Source organism: Phodopus roborovskii, unplaced genomic scaffold, assembly GCF_943737965.1.
Source record: "Phodopus roborovskii unplaced genomic scaffold, PHOROB, whole genome shotgun sequence".
Taxonomy (NCBI): domain Eukaryota; kingdom Metazoa; phylum Chordata; class Mammalia; order Rodentia; family Cricetidae; genus Phodopus; species Phodopus roborovskii.
In genome coordinates, this window is record NW_026126598.1 from 3,480,501 (window position 1) to 3,506,761 (window position 26,261).

The 26,261-nt window shown below is 45.8% G+C and overlaps 1 protein-coding gene across 1 annotated transcript in view; it reads right to left on the reverse strand.

Annotated features, from left to right (window-relative positions):
• Positions 1-26,261, reverse strand: part of Tmem132d (transmembrane protein 132D) — a 434,330-nt gene that overhangs the window by 11,147 nt on the left and 396,922 nt on the right. The gene's annotated exons all lie outside the window — the stretch shown is intronic.

A 26,261-nucleotide genomic window follows, 5' to 3' on the forward strand; every position in this document is an offset into this window, starting at 1 on the left:
AAACAGGGAGGAGGAAGGTGAGCTTCATCACAGTCCACACAGCAGGGCACAGGGCAGTGACATGTTTGGGACTCGTCCTTGTGAAGTAGAGTCAGCACAGGCCGTTGCTTTGAGTAAAATAATTGATGTGAGAGCAGATCCTGCTGTGGCCTCTGCAGATGGGACTAAGTCCTTTGACATGCTGGTTTGGTGAGTAAAGTTGTACACATTTGTTTTTCTATTGTTGGATTTGTGGCATTCATTTACATTTGTATGCATGCGTGTGCATGCCTGTGCATGTGGGATATGAAGATTGGCGTTAGGAATCAGCCTTAGTCCATCTTCCACCTTGTTCATCAAGGCAGGGTCTCTTTTTAAAGTAACATTTTTCATTTATTTTACATAAACACCCCTCCTCCTCTCCCCCCAAGTGCTTCTCATCTACCCTCCTCCCTTTCCACTCCTCAGTGTCCGTTCAGAAAGGGGAAGGCCTCCCATAGGATTGAACAAAGCATGGCACCTCAAGTTGAGGCAGAACCAAGCTCCTCCCCTTGCATCAAGGCTGGGCAATGCAATCCAGCACGGGGAACAGGTTCCCAAACGCCAGCCAAGTGCCAGGGACAGGTCCTGATCTCACTACTAGGAGCCTTACAAACAGACCAAGCCACACAACTATTACACACAAGGGCAGGGTCTCTTAATCAAACACTGAACTCATCTATATGGCTATTCTCACTAGGAAGTTTGCTTTGGGCATCTCTTGTGTTTGTCCTCCAAGTCTGGAATCACAGACAGGCTGCCATGTCTATCTGGTATTTATGTGGGTTCGGGAGATCCAAACTCAGGGCCCCAGGGCAAGCACTTTTAACTCCTGAGCCATCTCTCTAGCCACAAAGTGAAGGATGTGGTTGATGGAGCTTATCCTAGATTACTTTGGTTGGTCCTGAATGTATTCTAGCTGTCCATTTGAGAGGGACACTGGTAATTTAGGGGAAAGAAACAGACACTGTGGCTATGGGATTAAGAGGCTGTGCTGCCTACATGCAGGCCAGTGAGGGCTGGGAATGGGGAAAGTCAGATTGGAAGCTGAAGAATCCCAGACTGATTCCAGATTCCAGACTCCGGACTCTTGACCTTCAGAATTACAAGGGAAAAACATACTCTTCCAAAAGACAGCTGGTGTGTGATTCTTTGGTTCCAGTAGAGAGTGGACCCAGAATGAAATAGGAGGATGGACTTTGGGCCAAAAATGAGTCCCCTGTGCTCTGCAGGTAAAGGAAGACAGGTGTGAGGAACCTCTATTCTCTGACCACTGGCTATAATACAGGTCAGAAATGCCTGTTGGACTCACCCAAAGTATCATTTCAGCATCAGGACCACACAGGGCGCAGGCACCATTATCCGCAGCATCACACACATGACAAACCCAAGGCTAAAGGACACTGATGACTCTCAACACCCTAGGGCCATACTGAAGAGTCATGGATGGGGCTCACTGTCCCTCAGTCTGCCCTGCCCCCTCACAAGTACCATTTCTACCCCCAGGGCTCTTACTTTCCACCTTAAAGTATGGAAAACCTACTTTTAACACTTAAAGGGGTGTGAAAGAAATCAGACAAAAATGAGTAGGTTGTGCAAAGATCACAAAGGCCTTTCTAGTGAAAGAGCTTTTGTCTGCTTTAGAGGCAGCCCGGATGCTGGATGCATAGGACAGGCTATTGTGAGGCTCAGCCTGGGTGGGGAGGTCGATCGATAAGTGCGAAGAGAAATGGGCACCCGGCACCACTGAGCCGGACTTTGTCATCTTCAATGTCTGCCAATAGCAAAAGTACTTAAATCTGATTGCATTGTCCAGTGGGACTAGCTATGGCTATTTTATTATAATTTGTGGTCTGGCCAGAGCTTGCCTTGCTTCAGAGCCCAGGGAGTCTTTAATTTAAGGCCCTTTCTCTTTCAGGATTTCTGCTTATACTCCGGTTGAGCATTCTCAGAGGATCAGACTCAGAGGTGGGGGGGGGTTGGGATAAGGGTCAAGAAGAGAGGGAGGGAGAGAAGAAAGAAAAGGGGAAGAGAAAAATCTTGGAGGGAGGGGGAGACAAGAAGGATAAAGATGAGGGTGGAGGAAGGAGAAAAGAGGGAAGGAAGAAAGGAGGGGAGGGTGGAGGGTGGAGGGAGGAAGAAAAAGGGAAGGATACTGTGACAAATTGCTGGTAAGAGTCGTTTTTAGAGCAACTGAATCCTTCATGACCTTAACTCTCAGAGCCTTCCTGCCAAGAGATGACCCATTTAAAGGAGCTTGGAGCTCATCCCAGGCAAGAGAGCCACACAGCCTGCCTTTGCACTGAACAAGGTGTGGGCTGGGGTTCACTAAACATGGCTTTGAGTACAAAACTGCCTTCATCGTGGTACTTTGACTCAGTGTTTATTCCTTGTGGTGACAAAATACATTGACAAGTGTTAGTGCCCATGAGAAGGCTTCGGAGAGTTGCACACTCGAGGATGTGGGTCCACGAGGCAGGGTTGTGTGAACAAGGTCAGGGGACTTTGGAGTAGGTCTATGAGTAGGACCAATGTCCTGTGTCCACGGGGCAAGGGCTGTGCACAGGATATCTGTGCCCATAGATCAGGGCGGAACTCACATGTGGGTGTGCAAGGCATTATTTAACCTAAGGGTAAAGACAAGCCACTATGTGTGGGGTTGGAGGCTTGGGAGTCGGCCTCTGTGGGAAGACACCTATGTGGTGCAATCCACATCTTGGACTCTGGGATAGTCAAAAGAGCTACTCAGCAGTGGTCTCTGGATCTTCGGGATGCCAAGGCTTGCCTTCTGTCTTCCCTGCTGTTGAGTGAGGATGTGATGATGTGGGATGTACAAACCTTCATCTTCATGACCAGTACAGGCTATGAGCGGTGAACACTAGTGACAGGTGTCTCCTTCTTGCTGGGACAATCACTCTCCAAGTGAGTAACCAAGTTTATCTGCTGCCCTATAGCTGCCACCTGGCTGTTGGTGAAACAGTGGCTGATGCCAGGCTGAGATCTCAGAGCTGGGCCCACATATTGCTGCCATCGCAAGCAGGGGTGAGAGATGTAGGTGACAAGTGTGAGCCACCATAGCCATCACCCTGATGGTTTGCCACACAAAGGGGCCTTGTTCCGACAGCTGTAGTCATACGTCAAGCATGTCAAATCAATGGCATTAGTAGGCTAAGCCTGGCTGAGTGAGACAGATGAAGACAGACAAGCTCACACAGCTCTAATCATCAAAACCTCAGAATGAGCCAAGAGTGTAATTGGGGCCCCTACAGATCAGGGGCCTCTGTCTTAAATGACCTCACTCACATCACTCCCAACCTCTAGGTTGCAGGAAGGGCTCTCCTAATACAAAGGGCAGTCAGCGAGAGGAAGTGGAGGCAAACACAGGAAATGCCAGTCACAGGAGAGAGACATGGCAGGGCAGCTTCCTATCAAGGGGATGGTGGGCGATGAGGAGGAAGTGCATGGGCTGAACACACAGACGGTGGTCTAGCCTCAAGGGGAGACTTTGGTGGTTGGTTCCTGGACACAGTTCTCCCAAGCCTGTGTGCTTGGGAGGTCTTAGATACATCCTAGACACTTAAGTGGCTATGAATCTTGCTTTGAATCTACTTAGAAAATGTGTGTGCGTGCGTGTGTGCGTGTGTGTGTGTGTAACATGTATGTGCATGTATGGGTAGAGGCGAGGGATCAATTTTAGTTGCTATTCTCCGGAATATAGTTCTCTTGTTTTGAGGTGGTGTCTTTCACTGGTCTGTCACTGCCTTTTATTAACACAGTGAAGGAAAGGAATGCATCCCCATCTTGCATGGCAATCACCATTTGTTTCTATGGCAGGAACAGCTGGAATCTCATTCACCAGAACTTCAGAGTCAAGTCTTAACAGTTAGCATCTGCAGGAATCTCCTGAGAAATGTGACTTCGCAGGGAACACGTGTCTTGTATGAGAAGTCACCAGGCTCATGGTCATTACTCACAGTGGCTATGGGCGACTCAAACCTCCATCTATCTGGTTTCACCTTCTGCCTGCTGTCTCCTGGTTCTTACCCTTACAGTCTCCCAAGCACTCCCTCAGGAAGGCACAAACACACAATTGTCCCTCACCAGCTTTGCCCCAAGTAGTCTCCCCTATGCTCTCCCAGCTCTGGAAGACTTATTGTACCTGGGCTGGCCTTCAGCTAACAAAACATGTGTCATTTCCTAGGTAGACAGGGCTCCTCACTCGTGGCGGGGGAGGGGGGATACACACTGAGCCTGTTCTTAGGGAATCCACTGGAGAAGGTCCCCTCCTTCTTTGCATCCATAGTGCCAGGTGCCCCTTTCTGGGACTGAACCAGAGAGATTAGACCATCTAGGTGAACTGTCCGACTTCACTATTTCTCCTTCAAGTATGACTAACAGTACATGTCAAATAATTTATTAACCAGCACTTTACAATGTTGGCGGCTTTAAGGAATGATCAAGTAACAGTGGTGAGTCCCCTCCATAATCCATTTCCAGCCAATCTCCTCTGCTCCGTGACGGAGACAAAGCTAATATTTCTGACTCTGGTGTGCATAATCCTGGCACTTATGTGAATTTAATGCTAGCTCTAGCCCTTTTGGTAAATGCTGGTTGGATTTAAATAGTATCTAAATATCACATCTGTGGCAAAATTTATGCTCTCTGGATATTTTTCTCTTTCTCCTTTCCTCCCCCCCCCCAAATGCCACATTGAAGGATAATGAACTCTTTTCCTTCCTCCTTCAACTGAGCCAACAGTGACATTCCACGGGAGGCTGGCATCTGAGTCTCAGGCTGGTGGTACCCTCTTGTGGTTGGTCTTTATCTTGGGTGAAAAAAAAAAAAAAAAAAAAAAACAGCGTTCGTGATGATGGTAGAGGTAAATACAGCAGCTAACATTTAAAGTTTGCTAATGCAATACTCTTGTGTGTAGCACTAAAGCCTTACTCCATCTGTTTTTCATGGTAAATACACTAAGCAATATGATTTGAATGTGAAAGGCCCCTCTACACACACCTCAGAGGCTCGTGTGTTTTAACGCTTGGCTACCAGATGGTGGAGCTGTTTAAGGAAGTTGTGGAGCCTTTAGGACTGTGGCCCTGCTAGCAGAAATGAATCATTGAGAGTAGTGGGCCCTGAAGGTGGAAATTCATTTCAGGTAGTAGCCTGAACTCTTTCTCTCACTCACTCACTCTCATTTTGGGCTGGGGAAATAGCTCAGTGTGTAAAGCACTTGCCTTGAAGTCATAAGGACCTGAGTTCAGATTCTCAGAAGCCATGTAAACCTGGACACAGCAGCACAACCCTACGGTGAGGTGGAAAGCGAAGACAGGAGAATCTCAGAAGCACCAGGGCCAACTAGACTGGAGCGCACAACAGAGAACAAGAGACCTCATCTCAGGGTGGAAGGTGTAGACCAATACACAAGGTTGTCCTTCAATCGCTTCACTTGTAGTGTCTCTGTACTCGTACAGGACAACACACACACACACACACACACACACACACACACACACACACACGAGAGAACAAATTAAATTGAATGGTGACTAGGCTATGTTCAGTTTAACAGGAATCTTTACGAGAAGGTCAGTCCAGACATAGGGATGGAAGATGTGTATACAGTGGAAAGGTCACACGAGGTTCATGAGAAGATGGCCACATATACCCCAAGGGAGAAGGCAGAGGAGAAAGCAATCGTGAATTCACCTTGATCTTGGATATATGGCAGTGAGGGAATAGATTTCTTCTGTTGAAGCCATTCACCCTATCCTGTGGTATTTTATTATAAAAGCTCCAGAAAACCATGCAGTCGACAGTACAGGTGAGCACAGTCATCTAAGCAATCCCTAGAGATCATTTTCCTATTTCAGGAGACTATCACCAGCTTGAATGAAGAAGAGGCCATCAGGGACTCGGGGAAACTGGCCTCTCGTGTGAGCTCCATCCATCAGTGTAAATGAAGGCTGTTTTTTTTCTAGAGCCTTCCCAAGGTCTGTCCTTGGGTTTTGGCATTCCAGTGATGTGGCAACCATTAAGAGCACCATTGTACCAAACCGGGGGGGGGGGGAGCACCCAAGATGGAGCAGTGTCTCTAATTCACCTAATGTGTTCTGGTTCATTTGAAAAGCTAACTTGCTTTAACCTGGGAAGAGGGTCTCAACTGAGGAATTGTCTACAGCAGGTCAGCCTGTGGAATTCTCTCTCTCTCTCTCTCTCTCTCTCTCTCTCTCTCTCTGTCTATGTCTGTCTCTCTCTCTGTATCTCTGTCTCTCTCTCTTTGTGTGTCTCTCTCTTTGTGTGTGTGTATTGATTGCAAATTGAGATGGTACCCTGTGGGTGACACCATTCCCTAGGCTGGGCTCTGACCTGTTTAAGAGTGAAGAAAACTAGCTGAGTATGAGCAAAAGCAAGCAGGCAGTGAGGCTGCACTGTCTCCCTGCTCTTGACTGTGGATGTAATGTGAAATCAAACTAGCTGGGACTGTCTTGTAATCAAGGTTCATATCCAGACTATTTCCTCCAGTGAGTGAGACCATGAAGCTCCTCTGAGAAGCAGAAGTTGAGTAAGAAATTGTGTTGGGTAAAAACATTAATGAAAGAAACAGAGAAGTGGGACTTGGAAACAAAAATCTGGCAGGAAGGATGTTATTAAGGACATTCTCTCTGCTGGAAATATTTAAGCCCTATCCCACTGTCCTAATCACCATCCATAGCCATCCTAAAGACAGCCTAGAACAAAGAGGCTCCCAAGAGCCACTTACTGGTGTCTAACTTTCTTCAGTTCTCCCCAAGACCAAGTGATACCCTTCTTGATGGAACATGGTGGCTTCATCTTTCTGTGCACCATCATGCCTCTGGGATTATAGATTTGCACCACCATGCCTCGCTTTTACATGGATGCTGAGAATCAAACTCAGGTCCTCATGTTTGTGAGGCCATCACTGCCTTGATCAATCTCCCAAGCTCTGTGTTCTTTGGCTGACTTTGATTTCTCATTCTTGAAAACAACTCAGTATTTGCCATTAGTATACCAATAACTGTAGCTCTCTCCTGGTTTGGTGGGACTTGCAAACCTTTGAAGGACAGGGACAGTTCCTCACAGGGAGAGACTGTCCATGTGTGACACTGCTCACCAATGGCCAGTCACTATGAAGGCTCTCACTCATGTGGTAGGTATGTCCCCGCCAAGGTCTATGACTCTGAGAAGGAACTCTATCCTCAGAATTCTTTACACCACACACACACACACACACGTATTATTCTACCTGGGCTCATAGGGAGCACATGATGGTCGTGGTATGCCCTTTACCCTCCTTGTCCTCACAGCAACCAAAGAAGGACAGAGGAAGAAGCAACACCTTCCATGAGTCACTGAGGCATGCTCATTGCTCAACCTGTCAGCATAAGGTTGAGCAGCAGGCCGAGCATGCTATATTCCTCCAGCTAAGTGACTGGGAATGGAGGGGATAAACCCCACCTCTCCTCTAATTGGGTGGTAAGGGGTCAGAGCCTTCCTATCAATAGCTCGTCTCTCTCATTCATCATCATGCTGACCTCTCTCTGGATGATGCCACAAAGCAACTTCACAACAGTCCATTCTTTAAAGTCCTCTTTTTAGCTGGCTGCATCCTATGTGACAGGAAGTGGTCCATATTGGCCCTGTAGCAGCAGGACCTATGGGTAGTGGATGCCCAAGCCTGGACCATATGGATATTCTTGGTATTTCCTTGAAATAGGAATGGGAGGTCTTCCTCTAGGTTGAATAACCTGTGTGAATGGCCCTTGTGATGGTTTGAATTAGAATGGCTTCATAGGCTCATTTGTCTGAAGTTTTGGTTCCCAGTTAGTGAATATTTGGGGGAAGGATTAGGAGCTATGACCTTGATGGGGGAGGTTTGTCACCGGGGGCATGCTTTGAGATTTCAAAATACGCACACCATTCCCAGTGTCTCTCTCCCAGCCTCCTACTTGTAGATTAAGATATAAAGCTCTCAGGCCTTCCCATTTCCATGCATTTGCTTTGCCATCATGGACTCTGACCCTCCCAAACCATAAGTCCCAAATGAAATGCTTCCCTTTATAAGCACACTTGGTCATGCAGCTTTATCACAGCATCAGAAAATAACTGAGACTGTTCCTTTCCACGGGAGTTCTGCAGTGGTCACCTTGCTCACCCACACACAACAGTCTCGGATATAGTTCTTGCTGACATTGGAAAACAGTAAGTCATCGCCTGTGGGGCCCTCTTTGACTAATGCATCGAGGGCTCCTCTTGCTCAGCTTCTCCAGGGATGAACTCCTCTCTACTGTCGCAGTAGTCTGGCAAACTGTACATAGTGCTTTTCTATGTGTTCTTCTCTCCGTCTACTGGCAGACTGCCCATCTATCTCACGTCCCTTCCTGGTTCCTGGTGGTCACGGGAGATCATTCTTATCCTGCAGGCTCAGAGAGTATGTGCCCCGGTTCTGGTGGGGCAGCTGTGACACCCAGCAGCAAGGTGGGAGGTGGAGTGGCTTACATTGACTTCTCTCTGGGTACCCCAAACTATGTAGATTCCTGGGAGTCCTGGGCCATCCTGCTTTCTATGCCATGTCTGGGAATGTCTATCTTCACTCATGGTGCTTCCTGAATACCAGATATGCTCAACCCGCAGAATGAGCCGTGTGCCTGCCCTGCCTGTCCCTGTTCACTTTTGGATTAGTTTACCCGACCTGTTTCTACCCACATTTTATTATGAAAAGCACTAATCAGAGGAAAATTGAAACTGCTCAGTGAGCACTCACGCCCACTGCCTAACTTCTATAATTAACGTCTTGCAGTATTTGCTTTATCACAGATCGGTCCACCTCGCAGTCCTCCATCCATCTGCTTTTAAGATCCGTCTCAAAGGAAGCCACAAACACCCACTTCTCATGCCCCTGAAGGCTTCAGAACACATGCTATTAACTGGAGTTCAACAATCATTTTAGATAATATAACCAAACAAAGCACTTTGCATTTGGATCCAGGGCAGGACACTGTTACCACTGGACATCAGTAAAGTAAACTCCCCTCAAGCAGGTACAAAAGTGAGTATGATCAGGAGAAAAAGGCATTGGGCATATACAGTGTGAGACCCTCCAGCCTGGCTGGGTCCCATTGGGTAGGTGTTCTGGTATTTCTCTGGCTGAGCGACTTCAAATGGCTCACCCTTCTGCTTCAGTTCCTATCTGTGAAATGGGGATGACCCCAGCCTTACCAGGTTGCTTGAAGACCCAGAGAGCTACTGTGTGTAAAGTCCCTGGACCTCTGCACACAGCATTTACTCAGGAAAGCAATGGTCTACATTAGGTTTCAGCTGATAAAGGCAGCTGGCAACAGGAGTGAGCTTGCCTTGTCTTTCAAGAGACTCATAACCTGGGTTCCATCCTTAGGACCAACACGCTTGAAAAGGAGAATGGTTTCTACAAGTTACCCCCTGATTTCCAGATGTGAGCTGTGGCATATATGCCTCCCCTTAAATTAATAAAAATGTAATAAAAACTTTAAAAATCACCTGTATTTTCTTTAAATTATAAAAATATCAGGGCTGGAGAAATGGATTAGCACTTAAGAGAATTTGCTGTTTTTACAGAGGACCCAGAATTGATTCCCAGCATCTTCATGGCAGCTAACAGCCATCTGTAACTCTAGTTCCAGGGATCTGGCACCCTCTTTTGGCCTCTGTGGACAATGCATTCATGAGGTGCACAAACATACAAGCAGGCAAAACACCCATACATATAAAACTAAACAGGTCTTGAACTAGGTGGTGGTGAGCATGCACTTTTTATCCCAGCAGTTGGGAGGCAGAGGCAGGCAGATCTGTGTCAGTTTGAGGCCAGCCTGGTCTACAGAGTGAGTTTCCAGGACAGCCAGGGCAACACAGAGAAACCCTGTCTTGAAAAGCAAAGCATACAAACAAAAACAAAGAAAACAGGAGTCTTAAAAAAATAACATATATACAAATAAACATTAAATATATATGGTAGTTACCTTTTTTAGCAATATGCCCAAATACCTGACAAGGAGCAATGTAAGGGAGGAGTTTAACACGGCTAACACTTTGAGAAGGGCTACAACCCACCATGGTCTCAGGTGACCCCTGTGAAAGGGTCATTTGACCCCCAAAGGGGCCATGACTCACAGATTGAGAAATGCTGGGCTAGAGGATATAGGTGGAGAAGGATAAGCAGAGAGGTTCTCCACAGCCATGGACCAAGCATCATTCCTGCTTGGCATAGACATTCTACTGTGGTTGCCATGTTCCAACCAATAACCCTTTGCCCATGCCCTGGAAGGAAGCCTGATAAAAAATCCAGAGTAAACATTGGTGGATTCACCTTTCAGTTTGTCACTGAGATCTTAGGAGGAAGGAAAGATGCTGTTCAAATCTCCCCCAGCTAATGGATTTTAGCAGCACATTCCTACCATAAAGGCCAATTGACCAGATAGCACAGTGGTCCTCAACCCTTGGGGTCATGACCCATTTTAGAGCCACATATCAGACATCCTGAATATCAGATATTTACATTCTGATTCTTAACAGTAGGAAAATTACAGTTACAAAATAGCGACAAAATAATTTTATGGTTGGGGGTCATCACACCATGAGGAACTAATGATATTTAACCACTGTGACAGAACATCATCGATAACAGTGAAACTGGCCACCAGAACATGCCTGTAAAAACCAAAGCACAGCATACCAGTGACAGCCAGGCTGGTCAGCACAGTCTTCTTTGTTGGTTCCCAGGCAGCTCCTACCCCCCAGCTGCCCATCAGCTGCCCATGGGCTCCCCGGGACACTGTAGTGAAGGGTTTGTGTATTTGGGAGGTTTCCTTAGGTCATCTGCACAGAGCATTGCTGTGGTGGAGGGAAGAGAAAGACTTTCCATATGTGCATAAAACTTCTGGAAGGATTCACCAGAGAAGCTACAGCACTCACAGGGAACAGGGAAGAAGGGACATGGGCTTCAAGCCATGGCACACCAGTAGCCCAGGATCCGGAAGAGGCAGGAAGACTCCACCTGGTGAGTACCCTTGGATACCTGGATGTCAATTTCCATCCATCATGGTGGTGAGAGAATGAATGTTGGTTTTAGAAGATGACCCACTTTTTGGCAATTTGTTATGGCAGCTAAAGAAAGCTGAACACCTGCTACATTAGCCTTCACCACCAGGCTTTAAAGTCTGCCTGTGTCACACCACTTGTTTGAACTGCCACTGAGTGCTGTGAGAGGCTGGGTCCCAAGCCCAGGCAGGCATTCCATTATCCTTGCTGTCCACAAAGAGTATCTAAACGGAAGTGCCTTATACAAAGCTAGATCTCCTGTCGCTTCTGAGAGTACCAGCTCCATCTCATCTTCTAAGGTAAATGAGAGCCGCGTCTGGACATTTCCTCCTTCTCAATCTTGCCAAAAAATAACCTGGTTTTCCCAGTTGCTGTGAGCTAGAAGATTCCCTGTCAGGGCTGGGCAACTTGAGAGACAGCCAGACTTCCCAGGATGAAGGCAAGTAAACAGGTCAGTGTTGCTTGCCAAGTCAGTGTTACCTGTGAAAGGTGTGGTTGGTGTAGAGGTCCCAAGTAGTGCCCTTGCTGTCTTCATAGAAACCCCTATGGTTTGGCACAGGTGAGAGGATGGAGAGGCCTATGACCAGAGACACTCGCTCTATCCCTGACACACTGACTCCTGTCTCTCTAGTAACCAAGTTTTGCGTTATCCTTTTAAATAGACTGAATAACTTGGCATCTGCATAAACCAGTCAAGGCTGTATTGTTTTACCTGCAAATAAGAATTCTGGGAAGTTGGAGTGATGGCTCATCAGATAAAGATGCCCCACATGGTAGCTTACAATTGCTTGTAACTCTAGTTCCAGGACACCTTGACCTCTGTGGGCGTTGCACACATATGATGGACACACATACATACAGAAAAAAAAAAGATGCATGCACATAAAATATGAACAAATAAATCTTTAAAAATATCTCCACTCTAGTTGAGATTATCATATTTGTATATTAAGATTTAAAAAGCATGGATTTCTGTCTGCCTGATTACTATGGCTTCTGTTCCATTTAGTTGAGACAGTAATGACTTTCATAAACCTGAAGTGATTTTGGCCTGGGATTCACTATGTAGCCCAGGTTGGCTTCAAACTTGGGCAATCCATCTGCTTTGGCATCCTGAGTGCTGTGATTATGGGCATAGCCACTCAGTTTATCAGTTGGAACACAGGCCAGTCACCGCAGGACACTGTAAGGCAGCCACTGCTTGCAATTTACTTAGTGAAGCAGGAGCTCTGTTGGGGAATGTTCCTGAGTGTCATCTCAAGGAGCCCAAGTCAAGGTCACTCAAGATGTTTTTATTTGACAAGCTCATGTAGTTCAAGTTGGCTTTGAACTGGCTATGTAGACAAGATGACTTGAACAACTGCATCTACCTCACCATCAGCATGCACCACTACCCCTGGGATCAAACCCAGGGCTTCGCGAGTACTAGCCAGCCACTTGGTCAACTGAGGCGAATCCTGTCCTTCAAGGCACATCTTTAAAAGTAGCACAGAGGGAAGGTAAATCCCCCAATATTAATATCTATACTTTTATACATTTATGATTACATTTGCATATTTATATCTTGTGACCTTCAGTTTGGTGGCATCTTCAGTCACTTAAGATGTCTCAGTGGCTGCACAGCACTGGGGTTACCATTGGTCTCCTTTTCCCTCAGTTTCTCTTCCTGGCATAATGAGGCTGGCATGTCTTTCTGCCTTGAACATCTCCCTGCCACTCCCCAGCGCTGGCTGCATAGAAGGATCAATGAATGTTGCAGCCATGGGGAGATGATGATACTTGGAATTCTGTCTTCTTATATTTAGTTAGTACAGATACCATATCTCGCACGTGACGCCATTCAAGGCTCCCACATCCCATCCACAACTGAAGGGTTTGGATAATTGGAGAATAAAACCATGCCAGCACAGTGGTGGGAGGTTAGCAGTGTGGGATAATGACATTATAGTGTGTGTGCACTTGGCAGGGATTAATGCTAAGTATTGACTACCCAGCATTAGCATAGGGGCTGTCTTTTGAACAGATTTGAAGGGTCTGATAGAATGAGACAGTAACGGATGGCTCTGTCCATCTTGGCACCACAAAGTTCTTAACATTCAGAAAGAGCTCATCTGCTCATGGTTAGCATCAAGCAGTTACAAACAAGTAGCTGGTTTTACATGATGGAATGGATAGGCCATTAACGCCAACAGACCTGTCACTGTAACAATGAAATGCTTGGATCCACAGGGAGGATGTCACTTCTTCAGGAACACTGGGCTTATGATTGAACCACGTGAACAAAAGAGTATGCAGCCCGCATGACTTGTTCACTTCAGAGCAACCGTTAGAGAAAGGCTGGCCCCGTTCATCATCTGAATTTTGAGAGACAGGAAATAGTGAAATGAGCAAGTGCATCTGCTCTGGGGCCTCCCATGACACTGACACCAGAGAACACATTTCCTCAGTGTGTGGTATCTCCATCATACATACCAGCAAGCATTTTTCTAGCCCGCCTTGTTGTCTTTTGGAGGATATTTAGCACACTCTGCAGGATGCTGAGCCCGCCAAGCTTTCATTTTTTCTGCATGCCAGACATCTCCTTGTCTCCTAATCTGAACAAGCCCAGAATGGCCAATGCTGATTTTATTGTCACATCTGAGACTTAATAACAGAGTTTCCTGCAGGGCCTTAAGGTGTCTCCAGGGCCACATTTCCATCCACACGATGTACTAACAGTAGCAAACCAGCCAAATGCACAGGAAAAAAATCTGCCATGGGAGGGTCATAGGACCAAACCAACCTCTAGCATTTGTTAAATGTTGGGAATTTTAAAAGACATCTCCAGCTCTCCCCCAGGCTTCTGACAGGATGAAAGGAGAGGGCCACATAAACACACATCTGAGCTAAGAACTGAGGAATGAATTGGGCAAAATCATGGTGGGTATTTGACCAGACGGGGCCTCCTAAGAGTCAGTCCTCTGAATGCATCTGGCTGACCAAGATGCTGACACAGACTGACATGTGTCTCTCAATTTCCCCATCCATCTTCTAGTGGCAGTGATTATCATCAGTACCAGCCATAGACCGGCAAAGCATTTGGACCTCCCCCTGCTGCCCCACACTGTCCCATGGCTTCAGTCACCTGGGCGTCTGAGGGAAGATGCTTGGGCAATGCCTAATGTCCTGGGTGGCCTGGGTCTGCAGGGTCTCCTGGGACCTGGAACTTGGAGTGTTACATTCAGCTCAGCCCTGGGTGAGTTATGAGAGCCAGCAGCTTCCTACTCACCCACTTGAATGCATATACACAGTGAAGGAGGGAGGGGTAACAGCCCTGAGAGGCCTGTGAGCAGCAGGGACGGTGCTATTGGGCTGATTTACCCTAGCCAAGTGTATCTTCATGTAGTTCTAAGGTGTGTTCTGGCTGCATCCCTAGAGGGTCATTGGCTTGTTAGTATTATAATTTAAGGAAAGCAGTGTGAGTGAGAGAAAGATGCTGTGAGACAGGGTTCAGAGTTTTTTTTTTTTTTTTAATTAGGGAAAGGGATCATAAAAGGGGGAGGGGGAGGGAGACTGGCAACAGGAGCAGCAGGAGAGAGACAGACACACAGAGAGAGACAGACAGAGAGACAGACACAGAGAGAGAGACAGAGAGAGAGAGAGAGAGAGAGAGAGAAAAGAATGGGAGGAACACGAAGCATCTTTAAAGGGAACATAGTGAATATGCACAGGGGGTGCTCTTAGTGGCTGCAGCTGAAGGTGTATCCTGCCTGAACCCCAAGGACAGGCCAGTACAGATGCCTGAACACTAACAAGTATCCCATCTGCTTCCTTCATGCCTCCTTTAGCTATTCCTAGCCCCCAGCTAGTCCCTTGCTGTCACTTTCCAAAACAAAGAAGGATCAGCTTGCACACTGCCAATTCAAAACCCTATTTCTTTCGTGGAGAAGACTCAAGAGACAAGTTCTCAACATCCTCTGAATGAAACTGCAGTCACATTCTTGAGACCAGCTGTGCCGACTTGTCTGAGCCCAATATGATGAGACCCATGGACTGTTGATATACCTCATAGGTGGAGGGATGAGGAAGATCATTGGACACTCACCTGAGTATCCAGCCCCCTCTCAACCAGCTGTATGCAACTCTGCTTTAATGACATGTAGTCTCTGTCTAGGGAAGGGGCTAGAATACATAGGCTAAGGAAGACGGGAGAAGGAGGTTCATCTGTGCAGCTATAGGGAAGCCATCATCCATGTTGGGTAGAGACTATACAGTGTGGCTGCTTTGGGGTCACCCGTGCTCCTGGTTGAAGCCCTTCACTCATGTTCTAGACGCAAGCCTAATAAACTCATTGGTTCTCCAGGGCGAACACGACAGAATCACACTTTTATTTTTAGTTTGGATCTTGTAAGGAGGGAGCAGATATTGTTCATACCCATCCTCTGCCTAAGGAGGAATTTCACTGACAGGTAGGCTTGCTGAGATCTTTCTGTATGCTGTATTGGTCCCCAACTTTCTGTCTCTGAGGGGAAGGTGGCATGCCTTATCTGCAAGGACTGGTGCTGGGAGAAATCCATCCCCCAGCAAAAGCCCTCTTAAGCAGCCTCAGCTGAAGATCACTATATCTTGGGGAGCTTTTTCTTCAGGGATCCTATGCCTAGTGGGTGATCACGATGGGGGTGTGGAGGGTTGGTGCCATCATCCAGCTGAGGATAATTCTGAAGACACCTGTGGCTCTCAAGTGGCGTCCTTGATGGCACTCCTGCATGCTGTCCATCAGCTCAGGCTGCCGCCTGAAGAGTCTACCCAGCACAAACACCTCCTAAGACCCTTCCAGGAACAGGAGACATACCGGCTGAGAAGGAATTCAAATTCTAGTGAGGGAGATGAAAGGAAAAAAAATACTGAGGAAACACAGCTCTTTAAAGTGTGATGCTGACAGAGGATGTGAAATGAGGGTGGAAGGCGGAGAGAGGGGCTACTCCCTCATATGAGGGCCAGGATGCTTTCTGACGACTCCATACTCTGGAGAAGCAGACTGAGGTAAACATCATCTGTAAACAGACTGTATGTTCTAGAAAGGAACACAGCAGCACCTACATGCTACACAGAGTGTAGAGCCTCTCACAGTCCAGCTACAAAGGAGAGAGTGTGTCATAGCTGAGTTCATAACACATGGCTCTCTGACCAACAAAATAACCCAGGGAGACTGCCGGGGCCCATTTAGAGACTTTTGCTTTTTGGTCTTACATTTTATTTATTTTGTGTTCCAGGATGCTGTGGCATGCATACGGAGGCCAGAGGACAAACTACTGGAGTCAATTCTCTCCCTCTCCCTGTGTGGGTCCCAGGGACTGAACTCAATTTGTCAGGCTTGGTAGCAAGGGACTTTACCCACAGAGCTATCTCTTTGGCCCTCATGCAGAGATTTTGATTCAGTTGGGCAACAGTGGCAGGGGCCATAAAAAAGATATGTTGAGTAACACATAAAAAAATATCTTAAACTATCAAATTGCCAGCACTAAGAACGACCAGCATTCTACCTCACACCTAGTATTCTCTCTGGCTTCAGGATTTCAGTGGAAGCTATTAGGCCCTGGGAACTATTTCTAATAATTAAATCTCTACCAAAATATACTTCTCAGCTCTTGGAAACATTAAATTAAATTTGAAATTAAAAGCAAATACTTTCTTAATAGCATCCTGAATTTTTCAGAACACAGATGCTTGTGTGCATGTGCACATGAGCACCCATGTGTGCGCGCACGCACGCACGCGCGGGTGCACACACACACACACACACACACACACACATACACGCACGTCAAACTTTGAGCTAGGATCCTTCTGAATTACTTTAAAATCTAGTCATCCTAAATTGTTGACACCAAGTCTGCAAAAACACGTCAGGACTAAGCAATTATCTTCTATTGACAAAGGAGTTGAGTTCAAAGTTTTATCCTAGCCCTCACTGTCATGTTTTATTCATAATAAATAATTTAAAAACCATTTTAAAGGAAGGGAAAGACACTGCAATCAACTGACATAATAAGGAAAAGGAAGTTCTCTGAAATTACTTTAAAGGTCAGTATTTTTATTTAACAACCAAACATTATAACCATCAGCATCATCACTATCTTTATCACTATTATTATCTATCTCAACATCCTCACCATCATCATGACCATCACCATTAGCACCATCACCATTATGACCATCATCATAACCATTATCATGGTCACTATCATCATCATAAACATCATTATAACCAGTATCATGATACTCAGTGCAATGATGGCTCTGTATCTGCATACCCCCTTTAAGGTGGTTGGATCCATTATGATGCAGTGGGAAATAAGCTTGTGATTCCTGAGAATATTTTACTTTCCTGATACAGTCTCTGTCCCTTCCTGATTAATTTGTCTTCTTTAAAATATGGGCATGTGCTCGGAGCTGTGGTAGCTATCTTGTAACCACGAAGCAAGTGCATCAGCAAGAAAACATGATGAAAATGGTACTTCATAGTGAATGTAGAAGCTCTTCTCTGTATAAGCATCATCCTGTTTCCATATAAGCATCATTGAGTAGCCACAGCAACCTGTGTTCCTTGTCCTGTGTTACAAATTAGTTCTCCATTGTTCTATTTAAACTTATGTTGCTATTATCAGATATTACAACTATCCAACTATTTGCAGCCATGTGAAATCTTTTCTAAAAATTATTTTTATTTTATGTGTATGTGACTGTGTACACACACACACACACACACACACACACACACACACACATATATGTTTGAAGAAGCCATATGAGGATGCTACATGTCGTCCTCCATTGCTCTCTTCCTTATGCACTTGACATAGGATCTCTTACTGAACCGCTGGTGCAGGTTGGCTGGTTAGCAAGAGCTCCTTACTGTCATATGTCCTATTTCCTTTCATAGAGCTATGGGCATATATGCACAGCTTTTACGTGGTTGCTGGGGATTTGAACTCAGGTCCTTATGCTTGTCCAGCAGGCATTCTTACTCATGGAGGCATGTCTCCACCTCAGTGAGGTCCTAGTTGAGTTCCAAACATAGAAAGAAACTCCTGTCTGCTTAAGATGAGGTTTTCTTATTTCCTGAGTTTTTCTAACATTTAATTTTAGGTTTGAAAAGTCATAGCTATAGTGATGACAGCAGGCAAAAGACAAAACAAATGAATTAGTGTGAACCAGATGAACTAGACTGGACCTTCCACGGCTTCGGGAGAACACTGGAGAGGTGACCTGACTGTGACCTCACAGTACAGGGCTCAGTCCTGCCAGACAAGTCAATTTTCAAAGAGAAGCTACATATCCAATTTTAACATGCATTTTAATATAACACTCTCCGATGTCTAAATATTGGTTACTACTCAAAGCTTTTAAAACTAAATACATCGTGCATAGGCCAGATGTGACCCAAAGGCCTGTAATTTGTAACCTCTGACTTAGAAGGAAAAGCTAATTTCATGATATTTATTTGTTGAGGGATATAGGAGAAGGAACAGATTACAAGAAAGCAGGCCAGGGGCTGCTTTTGGTCTCTGAACTGGTAATAAAAAAAAAAACCAACAACAAAAACAAGTTGAGAAATGGGGTCTCCTCACACCACTATTGATCACCAACACAGAGACAGAGGCTATGAAATATGAGGACAGGAGCCCGCCACACAGCATCTCTAATTTTGCCCCACGTCAACAATCCCTTTCAAAGCTGCTAAAGGACGATAAGTCCAGACTGCAACCTTGACTTCAGGTCTTGCAGACTGCCTAAGTATGAACATCCTTCTCAGCTTCCACCTCCAACTTTGAAATGGGTTTTGCAGTATCATTGGAGGCTCTCAGGGAGTGGGGCCTAGGAATCCCATTACACAGATAAAGGGGAGGGGCATCTAACTCCCAAGTCTATAGGAAGAAGTCTGATTGACTGCCTAATGTGCTCTTTCCCTTTCTAATAAAATGTGCTCAAGATTAGAGACAGGAGAGATGGCTCAGTGGGTAGAAATGATCACTGTGCAAGTGCTAGGACCTGAGTTCAAGTCCCTAAGAAGCACATAAAGATGGGTACAGCAGTGTGCTTACTCCCATAAGTGAGATGAGAGGAAAAGATGAGGATGTTCATGCACATTCATGGTCCAGCTACTCTGGATTATGTAGTACTTAATGACACTGTCTCTGACAAGGTGGAAGGCAAGGACTAACATTCAAGGTAGTCTTCTGACCTCTATGTGTAAGGCAAAGCACACATGTGCTCACAATCACACACATGAGAGTACATACACACATTAACAACAATAATAAATAAGATGATGGTACTTGAGCAAAGTTGGCTAGTTAAAATAAAGGAAATGTGCATGTGTGTGTGTGTGCATGCACGCATGTGCGTGTGCGCTTGAGCGCATGTGTAGGCAAGTGGGGTGTGGTTGTGCATGTATTCATGTGACAGCATGTGAGTGTGTGTTCAGGAAGGGCTGACTGGGTCTTGCTCATCTAGCTCTGCAGCAGGAACAAACCTCACCTTTTGCCTTCATGGCCTTTATACAACTTTCATAATTAATTTTGTTCCTTCTTAAAGGAAACTTGTATATGACCTACAGTTTGGGAGTACAGTGTGATGCTCTTGTGTGTCCCGACACTGTGGGGCAGTTAAATCACACAGGTTCATGATTCTATTATCCATGTGCTTATCATTTCCTCATAGAAGTATTTGAAATCTGTTCCATTATCACTTTAGGAGTCTGTGGTAATTGCAAATAGTTATAGGGTCTGATGTGATGTTTTGATATGTGTATGCATTATGGAAAGATTAAATCATGATAATTAATGGATCTATTACTTCACACCCTTGTTTGGCGTGTGTGGTGGGTACATTTAAGATATAATGTTGTAATTTTGAGACATGTGTTGCTACTAACTACAATTGGCACATATATTTCATTATCTTTCTCCCCATGTGTATGTACGTATGCACACAGGTGTAGGTGGATCCATGTGTGCGCATGTGAGCGGAGGCCAGAGGTTGATGATGGGAGTATTTTGCAATCACTCTCCACCTTATTGAGACAGGGTCCCTCACTGAACTCTGACATCTCTGACCCTGTTAGTCTAGCTTACGAGTTTGCTCTTGCAATGACAGCTCTGCCTCCCTTTTTGGTGCTAATGTTACAGGTGGCTGCCATACCAGCCCAATTTTTATATGGGTGCTAGGGATATGAGGTTGAGTCCTCACCCTTGTGTTTTACCCACTGAGCCATCTCCCAGATCCTCTTTCAGCATCTTTAAAGTATTCAAATCAGCCTTGAACTTCCCTCCATCTTGTTGATTAGGTTATTACTTGCATGCAGTAAGACTCGGCTTTAAATGTATAGTTTGATTAATGTTGATAACTGCACGATCTCATAGCCATCATCTCACAACAATCAGTTCATCTGCATGAAAAGTGTCACCTGGATGATTTTAATTGTGGTCATGTGTGTGTGTGTGCGCACACACACACACACACACACACACATCACAGACACAGACACACAAACATATACAGACATATAGAGACACACATCACAGATACCCCCCAGACAACACACATGGGCATACACACACACACACACACACACACACACACACACACATATAGACACACACACATCACAGACATCTGCAACCCCACACACAGACACATACAGATACACACAGACACATGGAAGCTCTGGGTGTTGACAGATATGAGATTTTCTTCATAGTAGCATTTCATTATATATACACGTATATACATGTGTGTGCATGTGTGTGTGTATATATATATATAATGAAGGACACACATGTGTATCAAAATATCCTATTGTTCCCCTTATATACAACCAAGAAAGATACCTGATCTTTTTCCCTTTCCAAAATTCCCTCGTATTAAAATAGATACATGATGCAGCAGGAGGGGGAAAACGAGGAGGAGGGAGAGCTAGCTTAAAGGAAGGCTATATGAAAAAGCCATATGGAAATTACTAGAACATAACCTGGTTAAAAATATAATTAGAGGAGCAGTAGAATTCATGCAATATGGAAAAAAAGGTGGGAACACTAGGGGTTCAAAGCTTAAGCAGGGATGAGAGCCAGGATGAGCGAGAGGGTGGGTCAACCAAAACTAAGGATGTATGAAAAAGCCTTATGGAACCCTTGAGTCAGAAGGCTAATTTTAAAATAAAATTGAAAAAAAGAAGAGTTCGAACAATAGTACCCTGCATGGGTGGACAATCACTCCCAGAAGACATGGGCTATTAAAAGAAAATCTACAGAAAATGCCCACAGCAACAGAATTCCACCACAGACTCTCTCCGTGACATCGTCTGGCCTTGGGCATTGAGAATCATTCCCAACACTGGGGGTCCCCACAGCTCTTCGTTTTGGGTGAAGAAGGAACATCTTTTTGCCTGACTGCACCTGGGTCTATCTTTTCATCCAGCAACTATGAGACATTCGGGTTCCTCTCCCCTTTTGCTTTATATACAATATATATTTTAACTATCTGTATAGGTGTTTGGCCTGCATTTGTCTGTGCACCACATGCTCGCAGTACCCTCAGAAGCCAGAAGATGGCATTGAATCCCTTGAAACTGGAGTTAGAGTTGTGAAAAGCCATGTGGGTGCTGGGATTCAAATCCAGGACCTCTGCAAGAGCTGTTTGTGCTCTCAACAACGGAGCCATCTCTCCAGCTCTGGATCTTGTCTTTTCTGTTAGTTGTAGGACTGTGTGCCTAAAGAGTTTTGTCTCCAATGTATAGAACTAGTAAAGCAATCACCAGCATGGCTGGCAGGGAACCTGCAGCAGCCACAAGCAAGCTGTACCTCCATCTCTGAGATACTTTGTAAACTCCAAGTCAGTATGGGTAGCAGGAAATACCATTCTGCAGATGAGCATCCCATCATTCTTTCATCCAGCCAATAGAAATCAGAAGGCCATTTTAAGAACTGATTCTTTGGGAATTTCACATCATGCACCCCGATCCTACTCATCTCCCTGTTCTTCTGTAATTGCTCCTTCCTCTTGTAGTGCTCCCCAAAAGGAAGCCTTAAAAAGAATAAAAAACAAGACAAAATAAACAATAATAAAAAGAAAAATCCTTCACTCCTCCATCTTTCCTACCTCTCCATCACTTCTCCATTCATCTTAGCGGCAGTGGGAGCTGTGGTGTATCATATAATAAACCCTTCTGTTCAAACAGCTTCACAGGCAAAATTCATTGCGTACTGAGTTGTTGGTCAGGTTCAGGCCTCTGTCTTTGGTACACCATCAATACTGGACCCCGCCAACATTCTTTTCTAATATCCCACTGTTGCTCCAAGTCATGGAGATCCTGCCACTATGGTTCTGAAGAACCAGTCCCTTCACACACTCTAGTCATAAGTGGGGTAGATGGACCAGTGAGGGTGGCAGCTCAGCAGGCGCCTCCTACTTCAGCACATGGTTCAACACATGGTTTGCATGATTTGCATTGGCCCCTGTGGCAGTGGGCACCTGTATTGCCTTCAATGATAACCAGAGCCTCAGACATTGATGCAGACCCTGGCAGCAGTGGGATCATGAATCCAGACATGGCCCTTGGCAGTAGTTTGGTCCTGGACAACACCCTGACCATAGGAGGCTGCACAGGCCACTGAGGTTGACATGGTCCCGGCAGACACATGTCTCTCAGACTCCAACATGGCCTCAGGTGTCAGCCCATACCCTGGGCATATTCACGGCCTTTAGTGGTCATAGGAGCCACTTGATGCAGACCCTGGGTGCATTAGGCCTATGGACCCACACATGACCCTTGACCAGACCTTGAGACCATGGTCCCTGCTGGCAGTGCAGGCCACCCAGATCATCCCATTCTCAGTCTTAGCATATTGCTTGGTGCCCAGCATGGCCACATGTGGTGATCCAGAGCATGGGCATCTGTGTGGTCTTTGTGGTGACATGGCCCATATGGATATCATCACAGCCCTGGCTGCTATAGGACCATGGAACCAGACATGGCCCTCAGAAGCTGCCTGGGTATCACTACAGACCCAGGTGGCAGGACAGGCCATTCAGATTGGCATCACTATGGCTGCAGGGTATCCATCAGGCCCCAACACAGCCCCAGATAGCGGCATACACCCCAGGTATCCACATGACCCCGGATGATATCAGGTGCTATGGAAATCAGTACAGCCCCTGGCTGTGGTCAGGCCACAAATCCACACATGACCCCTGGCATTTACCCAGGACAGGATGACACCATGTGCCCAGGTGGCACGCAGGCCCCCCACAATAGTCTATTCTTTGGCCTTTGCCTTTTCAGATACACCTCTCTCTATAGGACATGGACCTCCCTCTGCCTCTCTCTCTCCTTTACACCATCATTCATTTTCTCGCCATAATGGTGCCTGACCATCTAGTGCTGCATGGCAACAGGTTGGCCCATGGCTTCTTCTTGCCCACCCAGAGAAAACTGCTCTAGGTGGACATGTGTGTGTCCATCTCCAACAGTTTGATTTTTTTTTTTAAATGGTGCTGGGCAGGTCTGTGGTCTTTTTTAAAAAAATGTCATGCTTGGGTCTAGAACTTGGGGGCATGACTGTGAATTAGATGACAAGATCTTTTTTCTATTTGCAAATGAAACTGAAGGGAATGGGAAAGGAAACAAGAACATCATGATCGAAGTAGATACGGGGTGGGTGTGTATGAATGTGTATGGGTGTGCTCACTCGTGTGTGCTCACTTGTGTGCCAGTGCACGAGTGTACATGGGTGTGCATATGTGTAAGAGCCTGAGGACAACCTCAGATATCACCATTTAAAACTGCCGACTACGCCAGGCGCGGCGGCGGGACCAGACCAGCGGCGGGCAGAGAAACCTTACTCCTTACACTTCTTGTAATTAATTAATTACTAATTTGGTGTGCATGCCACAGCGGATTTGTGGCAGAGGACAAGATGCAGAAATCAGTTTTCACATTATACTATGTGTGGATCCTGGGGATCAAACTCAGGTCATCAGGCTTGGTGCCTTTCTCCACTGAGCCACCTTGGTGACTCCACCTTATCTATTGAGACAGAATTTCTCATCGTCCCAGAAATCACCAGTTAAGTTAGACTGGGTGGCCAGTGCACACAGTGATCCCCCTGCCTCAGCCTCCACAGTGCTGGGATTACAAGTGTGCACTATCATGCTGGCAATTTTCACATGGGTTCTGGGGATCAAACTCGGGTCCTCATGCGTACAAGACAAACACTTCTTCCTCCTGGGGAGCTGTTTCCCCAGACTGGCAAGTTGGAAAGATTTTTCAGGCTAAAATTAAAACAAGCCTTATCTAGAACAAGTGATGGAAAATTAGGCTGATGTTGGCTTGCATGTAACAACTTTCAAAACAAGTACCATTTTGATGGAGAATACAGGGTTATTAGAAAAGTCGGAAAGGATTTGCTGTAAGCAATGAATTCTACATTCTCTCAGTGTTCAGGATGCCACTTGCTTTCTTTCCCTGATTCTGTGATAAACACATCCTGATAAAAAGAAATTTAATAGAAAAAGAGCTTTTCTTGTTTGTATTTTGCTTGTTTGGCTCACAGTTCAAGGGTACAGTCAATCAAGGCAGCAGGGGTTTGAAGCTGTCTGTCACATGACACTCATATCCCGGAACAGAGAGGGATAAATGCATGTCCTTGCTCAGCTCCCCTTCTCTACGTATACAGTTCAAGATTCTAGTCAGAGAATGGGGCCCCCACATTGGGCAGGTCTTTCCACCACAGTGACTATAATCAAGATAACTCCCACAGGCATGCCCCGAGGTCCATTTCTCCATGATTCTAGAATCTGTCAAACTGACATCACCATCCATCATAATAATTACACAACAAACCCTATCCAACCACTGGTGGATTTGTGTAGGATCCTTGGGAACCATATCCAAACCTTCAGCTATCACTCTTTCTATAGTCCCCATTGGTTTCGTGGGTGTTTCCAACCTTGTGATGACAACCCTCTTCCTCTAAGTTAGGGGGCAATGCCACACCTACCAGAGGGGACAAAAGAGGGCCTAGGGATGATTAAGACATTCACTCCAGGACAGCAAGATACATGCTGTTCTGTAGAGTTCATGGACAAGTTTAAATCTCTTCGCTTGCTGTGTGTTTTGCCTGCTCCTTAAAGTCTTTATCAAGATAGATGAGGCTTGTGTTTTGAAGTTCAGGTTTGGAAAATTATGATTAAGTCTGTAGTCAACATTTAAATCTAGCCAATTGAACTTAAATCTGTGGCATGTGTTGAACTGAAAAGTTTTACAGTCCCCTGTCCTGTGAGCAGTGCACATTGGCTTGCAGAATGGAAGCTGCTTGGCAGTCAGGACGGTGATCAGTAGCTCTCAATGTTTAACAGTGAAGACAGCATGGGATACAGCCCCGCTCACACCTGCTTCAGAGTCTCAGCTGGGCCATTTCCTGGCTTGCTAGGTTGGCGGTGGGCCACTCAAGACTCAAGGGGTATCCCATGGGCCCAGGGAGAGGAGAGAACAAACAAGGTCCATGTGTGGCATTGTGGTTCTGTGAGATGGAGAGTCAGGGACTAGAGCAGGACCGTAGCCCCAGGGTGGCTCATGCCACTCACAATGAGGAGGTCGGCTCAGCCTCCACTATCAGGTGCTGTGAAGCTCCACACAAGCTTCCAAGAGCTTGCAAATTATATTAGGGAGCTGGGTGTGATGACACTGATTTATTCATTACATCCACAAATATTGACTCCTGTGCACCCGGCATGATAATAAGATGTACAGGATTGTAGGGAAGACATGCTCTCCTCTTGGGTCCTGTTGCCTTGACATTCGGCAGCCTCACATCCTTTAATAGGCTTTTGGTGATTGGATAGAAGTTTATGCATTTATAAATAAAACATAATAGTTTAGAACTTATTCTAATGATTCCTTTTTTCCCCTAAGGATCACATTGTTGTGATATTTTCCATGATGTCTATATCTGGCTCAAGAACAGATGGTAGGTATGATAAGCCATTTTTCTCATCAACTTCTTCTCTCTCTCTCCTACCTTCCCTCCCTCTCTCCCTCTCCTCCCCTTCTATCTCTTCCCTTCCCCTCTTCTAGTTTTTTCCTTGCTTCCTTTCTTTCAAGCAGAAGT